Source organism: Humulus lupulus, chromosome X, assembly GCF_963169125.1.
Source record: "Humulus lupulus chromosome X, drHumLupu1.1, whole genome shotgun sequence".
In the NCBI taxonomy this organism is placed as follows: Eukaryota; Viridiplantae; Streptophyta; class Magnoliopsida; order Rosales; family Cannabaceae; genus Humulus; species Humulus lupulus.
In genome coordinates this window covers 1,416,800-1,425,408 of record NC_084802.1, presented here as the reverse complement: position 1 = coordinate 1,425,408, position 8,609 = coordinate 1,416,800, and positions in this window count along the sequence as shown.

Genomic DNA, 8,609 nt, shown 5'->3' with positions numbered 1-8,609 from the left:
GATGATTTTATCTTGGGACAAGTGTTCTTTTTTTCGTTGGCCATGATGAGCCAAAAGCGACATGTGATCACTTTTTGGTTAGATTAGCCAGTGAATAAAAACAATCTAAAAGCACTCATATTTGGTGAGTTATATTACCAAAATATGTAAAAAAGAGCTAAAACTAACAAAAATGGGGATACATTGGATGATGTATTTTACAAATATTTTTAGATATAGCTACAGTAAAAAGCTATATTTAATGTACACTATTCATCCTTTAACCTAATATTATAATATTAAAATATATTAAGATATTATTGATAGTTATAAAAAATATTTTAAATGAATAAAAAATGTTTGAAAATATAATATTTAAATGATATAGAGAAAAAAAATAGAGAATCTGATGTATGGTAAAATGTAAAACTTAGAGGTAAAATAGAAAAATGTGTGTTTTAGGGAGGTATTTTAAATGATGAAGTAGAGCACCGGATGGGAGTGCTCTAACTCATGAAGATAGAAATTTTAGATTTAGGTAACTATCAATCTAAAAAATAATACTTTGGGTCAGGGCTGTGCAAAACTTTTTGCAACCCGCTCAACTCGAATAATCTATCAAATCCAATCCAAAAAAATTGATAAAAAATGTAAACAAAAAAACCCGATCTTCATTTCAAACTGCCAAATGTAAACTTTCCCAATAAAAATAAATTCAAATTGATTTTTTTAATCCTATATTTTAAAGTAACAATTATTTAAGTTACAAATACAAACTAAAAATAGAGAAAATAAAAAATAGTGAAAAAAAAGTTTAAAAATTAAAAAAAATTATGCGGTTTGGGCCCTCCCGAACCGATAGTCGGGTTGAAGGTTTTTTTTAATTAGGCAAATTACAAATTGAAAAATACCAACCCGATTATAAGTTTGGATAGTTTAAAAATCCTCCAAATCTGCTCAAACTGACCAATGAACACCTCTACTTTGGGTTAGGTGAGCTCCTAAATTTCTATAATAACAAGGGGAAAAATACTTTCTAATGCTTAAGTGAGAAAATAACAACTTTTAAAGTAAATTCTCATATTGAAGTTAGAATTTGAATGAAGGGAGATGATGCTATGTAAAAATTCACACATGGAAAATATATATGAACCACAATATCCTTATAAAGAAAAATATTACTCTACTTAATACTAATTAGTTTTAAGATAAAATCTCAGTTCTAATCCTAGTTAAATAAAATATGCTTGGCATGTATTATTAATAAGAAATTGATTAGTTGTGTAGTTAAAAAAAAAAGGTTTATTCCCTTTTGGTCCCTTCAATTTTAGCTAAATACAATAATGACAATGAAGGACATTTTGTTTTGCAAAATGGTAAAAAAAAAAGTCCCATGAGTTCGATTTTGGTAAAAAAAAAATTTCAAATAAGACCAAAATATTATCAGTTTTTTTTTTCTTTTATCTTTTGCATTTTAATATTTATAAATAGAAGTTTTGCATTAATAAGTTTTATTAATATCTAAATAATTTTACTAATTAAAAATTAAAATTTAAACTTAAAACTAAATTTTTGTTTTTCATTTATGATATATTTTTTATTAAATTATTTCAGTTTTTAATATTCTTTAATTAATTTTTATTTTTTTTAGATTATTAATTTATATTCTAGATTTAAATTAATTTTTTTATATTTCAGATTTAAATTAATGTTCTATTGATGAATTAAAATGCAAGAAATCATAAAACAAAAGAGGGTATTTTGGTTTTATTTGGAAAATAAAAATAGACTAAAAATTGAACTCAGATGACCTTTTTTTTACCATTTTGTTAAACAAAGGGTCATTCATTAAATTTCTGGAAACTTGGAATCTATTATTGTATTTAGCTAAAACTGAGTGGACCAAATTGGAAAAAATCCCCAAAAATAGCTGTATATCAATAGTACACGTTAGTAAGTGAGACAAGTAAAGTAAGTAATTTATGATTAAAAAACGTGGATAGAGACACAAATAGTATATATAAATAAATTAATGTATATAAATATAAATATATATATTGGACAATTTTTTTATAGGAGCTTCACTTTAAGCCCTACTGGTAGGGCTTTTAGTGTTTTTCGACCCGTGAATAGTTTCGGTGTGACTTTTTTTTATGACCGTGTATATTGTAGCTATTTAGAGCATCCTGCAAATTTTCAGAAAATTCTGAATAGTTTACAGTACCGAAAACTATGTTCAAACATGTTGATTTTCACGCACATAAAAAAAATTAGTCACGCGTGCATCAACATGTTTGAACCTAGTTTTCGGTATTGTAAACTATTCGGAATTTTCTGAAAATTTGCAGGATGCTCTAAATAGCTACAATATACACGATCATAAAAAAAATCGCGCCGAAAACTGTTCACGAGTTGTAAACACTGAGAGCCCCACCGATAGGACTTAAAGTGAAGCACCTATATAAAAATTCCCCGATATATATTTATATATATATAAACACAATATACAACACGTTTAGATCATGGAGCTTATATATAATGGTAGTAGTTGAAGTTTCTCTTTTCAAATACCCCACCAAATGTTGTTCTTGTGGGGTAGCTATATCTAGAATGATGACAATATAATTTTATGATTAGATCCTATCCTAAGGGTCCAACTGCAAAATCTAATCATATTATTTCTCCATAATATATATAATATTAATATACACCATGCTTCTGATATCTATCTATAATAATAAGGGTTATTTGTATGGTAGGTCATTAAACTTTACACGTTATGGTAAGTTAGTCCCCAATTATTTTTTTTTGACGAATTGGTTCCCAAACTTTGAGTTTCGATTCAAAAACATCCCTAGGACTAACACTGTTAATAATTCTGTTAAATAAAAGACATTAAATACAATTTGGTCCCTAAATTTTGTGTGTATTGACAAATTAGTTCCCGAACTTTTTATTTTTAATAGATTTTGAACTTTCGATGTTAAAAATATAATTGAAGCTAAACTAAAAATATCAGGGAAAATGACTCTTAATGGCTATGTAGATGTTGATTTTGCTTTCAATAAAGATAATAGAAGATTATGTGTTCCTACTGAACCAAAATTGTATTTGTTGGAAATCTCAATAGCAGCAAGTAGTTGCTCTATCCACTACTGAAGCCGAATTTATGGGCGCTGCAGAGGCTTTTAAAGAAGCAATTTGGTTGCAAAGGATTCTTCAAGAACTAAAATTACTCAAGGATAACCAATCATCCATTCACTTGTGTAAAATCCTGTTCACCATGAAAAAAGTAAACATATTGATACTAGGCTATATTGGATAAGAGAGAAAATTGCAAACACTGTTTTGGAACTGGAAAAAATAGCCATAGAAGACAATCCGACAGACATGGGAACTAAGGTTTTCACTTTTAGTAAGCTGGCTTATTACCTTAGCTTATTGAATATTGGTAATAGTTCAAGAAATTTGAATATTGGTAATAGTTCAACAGATTGGTGCAGTTGAGCTTTGAAGAATTAAGGTGGAATATGTTGAAATTAATTCTACCAAATCTCAAATAATTTTTTGCTTAGTTTATTCTAACAAATTCAGTTCTTTTTGCTTAGGTTGAAAAATCAAGTCTATATATTTAACTTGATTGTAGGGTAATCTTGTTGTTGTAATCCAACATATACATTCTCATAAAAAGCAATTGAGTAATGCACAATTGGCCAAGTGTTTTGAAAACACTTCTTATAAAAAATAAAGGCTCAAGTACTAGTCGGCACCCACTTAATGAAATTGTAAATTATTTCATCTTTGGTTAAATAATTGATTAGGGTTGTTATCAACTAAAGTAAACTAATAATTCCCACTTATTGTAACTATTAAATTTACCATCCAATCCATCTCTAAGCAAGTACATCATTAATTTGAATGGACAAGTGTCATAGTTAATGTGGTGCCCATTTCATAATTTAATTATTTTTTAATCACTCATTAATTAAACATGTGAAATAGTATTAACTCAATCCATTTTTTTTAAATACTTATTTGGTAGCTTGTGTTTTATCGAAATACACACTTGATACTCTATGTTTATAATAATGATTATTTGATACTTCTGTTTGCAATTCGTACCAATTTGGTACCATCCGTTGGGATGTGGTCACCTATATTTCAAATATGTCCATATTGCCTATTTTTTTAATGATTTATTTTATTTTAAAATGATTCAAAAACATATTTTAAATTAATAAAACAAAAAATTGTTTTATAAAATTAATCAATTAAATGTAAAATTTTAAATAAAAATAATATAAATTAATTTTAAAATAAAAATATTTTATAAAATGATTTAATTACTTAAATATACATTTAATTCCAAATATAAATTAAAAAAAACTAAAACCAACATTTTTAAATTAATTAAAGTAAACTAAAAACCTAATAATTTTTTCAAGTTTTATTGAAATTATTTTTGTTTGAATTTAGTTTAAATTTGGGTTTTAAGTTTTAGGGTGTTGATTTTAATTTTTTTATTTAAGTTTAGGGCTTAGATTTAATTTTTGTTTATTTAAATTATTTCAAAGTTTTAATTATAAGTTTTATTTTTGTTTTATTAATTCAGAAAATATTTTTAAAACATTTTAAAATAACTAAAGTTAAAAGAAAATCAAATAAATCATTAAAAATAGGAGTAATATGGTCATATTTGAAATATGAGTTGACCAAATTACAGCAAAATGTACCAAACTGGAACAAATTGCAAATAGAAAATACCGAATAATCATTATTTTATAACATAAGGTAACAAGTATATATTTTGATAAACCACAAGTACCAAGTGAGTATTTACTCTTTTCTTTTTAGAAAAATGTAATAATTTCTTACATTATCTTTAGTCACTATAAACTTTAGAGTCTAATTAAAACCTCATTCAAAATTAATTACAATACCATGTGCCCGAAAAATTTAATCGAAATTCAAGTGAATAATAGATAACTAAATACAAAATAGCAAAAGAGAGTGAGTAGGTAGCTAGAAACTCGAGATTTTGGTCATAGAGTAACAAAGGAGAAAGAATAGTACATCAAACACACTCTTTTCAAGCCTTTGTCGATGATCTATATTTAAAAAATATTCAATTTATGGAAAAATACCTCTTAATCATAATCAAAATGTTGCAGATTTTAGAAAATTATCTTGTAAGAAAAAAATATATAATTGCATTGTTAATCGGGCCTAGAAATCTTGGGCTAGCATTTATCTGATGGGCCCAATAATCACAAGAATTGTATTATGTTTTAAAGTGGATATAATCCCATGTAGACAATAGTGATAATTAGAATTAAAAAACTATGTGAAAACTATGCTTATTATCATATTTTCATGATATCACAACAAATTATTGTTTTTTCGGTAGTTATAAAAGTGGTATATTTCTAAAATTTATATAAATAATGTTATTTCTAAGCTTTTGGGTCTATGTTTAGTTGGAGCCATAGACATGGGCCTTAATAGACCAAAAGGTCCAAAACTGTAAAGTATAAAATAAATATATTCTTTTAACAAGGACCATAAAAATATATTTATTTGATTGAAAAACCTTACTAGATGTAAATTTTATCTAATAAACATGCATATAGATCAATAAGAGATATCTATATAAATCACACTAATTGGCTTCAATCACTTGTTGCTCCCATTTGGCTATTATAATTCATATGGATATTATTTGTTTTATTTTCTTTTGGTACATTGTTATCAAATTATATGAAAAATATATATTTATACAGATAATCAGTAATTAGTCTAAAAATTCCACATAAATAACTAACTAGTTTTTTTGGCTACAAAAATTAATAAGTAATTTAAAAAGTTGCACTTAAGTCACTAAGTACATAATTTTTTTTTGCGATAAAAATTAGTAAGAAGTGTGAAATGTTGCACTTAAGTTGCTAAGTAGTTTATTTTATGTTGCAAAAGTTATATTTTAACCAATTTTGTATTAATTTTAATTAATTAATAAAAATCTAAAAAAATACATTTCTAACTTTGAAAAATTATTTAAAATCTGTTTCAAAAATAAAAATAATTTAAAAGTTTTAACACAATTAAATTATTTAATATTAATTCAACTAAGTTTTATATCAATTAAAGTTGTATAGTTTTCTAAAACTTAGTTTAAGTAAACTTAAATAATATTTTCTTGTTAGAAATTTTATATTATTTTTTATCTTTAAAACATATTTCAAATCATTTTTTAATATTAGAAATATATATTTTTTTTAAGTTTTTATTAATTAATTAATTAAAATTAAGATAAAATTGGTGTCAATTGTGGCTATTGTTACTAAAAAACTACTTAGTGATTTAAATGAAACATGTTAGACTGCTTACTTGACATGTTTGACTTAGCTTATTTTAAGCTGCTTTTAGCGTCTAGGATTAAAAAAATACTTTTGAGAGTATTTTAAGAAGTTAGAATTCCTACCTTTTTCAAAAGACCTTTATCAGAAGCTATTTTTTTAAAATTAAAATAGTTTTATGATTTCTAATTTACTCATTAATATCTAAACACTTGAAAAAAAAACCACTAAAAAAATATCTTTATATGATAGTTATCCAGATATAAAAAATAAGTCAAAACTTTTATTTATCTAATAAAGTTTTGCCAAAAGGGCCATTGATTTTTCTCGCAAAAAAAGAATTACTTAGTGACTTAAATGTAACATTTTAGATTACTTACTGATTTTGACGGAAAAAAACTACATAATGATTTAAGTTAACAATATAGCTATAGCTAGGTAGCAAGAAAGATGAGCAGGAGGAGCACTCCCAATAGATAAGGTCAAATATCTTTATTTGTAAAATATAACAAAAATGTAGTAAAAACAATCTTCCATCAACTGATTTATTTTACATTTGTTTTACACCCGACTATATTAGAGAATATATATTATACAATGGTCCCTGTCTCTCAGGCTACGGCCTAGGATATCAGCGGTCGCGACTACTGGCATTTTCAGTCTCCCAATTTTTGGTTTTTCCAAAAACGTCTCAGTCTCTTCCCACATGATTTTATAACTTCCATACACATAATGAAAGTTAAAATCACATCTTCAACAGCCATACCACATTATGACTTTGTGAAATTCAATCACAAATGTGTAACTCTCAATCTACATATTATTGGACAATATTTGAGAGTTACAAATTTGTAACTGATTTTGTAACTCCAAAATATGTTACATTTTGACATACATATATGTTTAATTTTGTAACTCTCAATATTATATTACAAAGTGTGACAAATTACATTATATTATATAAAATAATATAACACAGAAGCCTCACTACATATGGAGCAAATTATTCATGCTTCAAAAATACTTTATTGATTCATCTCTCATTCAAAACAATATATATGTGAAAATAGAAAAGTAAAGATCTTCGTTTCTTTGTCATCATCTTATGATACTTCAGTACTCAAATTCCTTTTACATTTTTTTTAAAAAAAAATGACATTTATATTGATCTACTTATTTTAAGGTATCACAACTAATTTTTGTTTCATGGTATTTCAATATTTTTTGTTGTTGCTTAATTTGTGGAATTTTTTGCTAAAAAAAGTGGATTTTGAGATGTGAGTATGTGATAATTTTGCTGTGTTTGGACTTGAGAGTTGAAGTGAGGTGAAGGTATGATGCTATCTAGGATCTTGAAATAAAATGTGATATTATTTTTTAGAGAATAATTTGGGACAAACATACCTGTTTTTCTTCAACAAATCTGGAATAGAATTTGAAATACATGTACATATTTGTGAAGCTTCAAAGCTTCATAACTTAAAACATTGGACAAATTTGATACATACTTCCTCAATAACGAGAGATGAAACACGCCGTGAGTCTCTGCTAAAGATGGCGGCAACGCAAGACAGTAAGCCATAGGACTAACTCTTTCTAGAATCTCAAAAGGTCCAATGTACCTCCACTTGCATTTCTTATCGAACCTCGGAACCCCTTTCAATGGTGAAACTCTAAAAAACACATGATCTCCAACTTCAAAATCAACGTTGATTTGCTTGGGATCAACATAACTCTTTTGTTTACTCTGGAAAGCAATCATTCGCTTTCTGATCTTGCCAATTACCTCATTAGTCTATCGAACTGCCTCTAGTTTGAGAAATTTACTTTACTCATCCCAATGAATTGATGAAAGACATTTTCTCTCATACAACATCTCATATGGAGCCATGCCAATAGTTGATTGATAACTATTGTTATAAAATAACTCAATCAACAAGAGATACTTCGTCCAAGACCCATGAAAATCCATGACACATGCTTGCAACATGTCCTCTAGAATCTAAATGGTCCTCTCAGACTGTTCATCAGTCTGAGGATGACAAACTGTGCTAACCTTCTGTTTTATGCCCATAGCCCTATGCAGATGCTCCCAAAACTTGGATGTAAATATTAGATCTCTATATGATACTATAGAAATTGGCAATCCATGCAGTCTCACTATGCTTAAATATAACTCTGCAGGTTGGTCCGCGAAATAGATCATACGCACAGGCAAGAAGTGCACTGACTTAGTATACATGTCCACAATTACCCTTATGGCATCCCGTTGTTTAC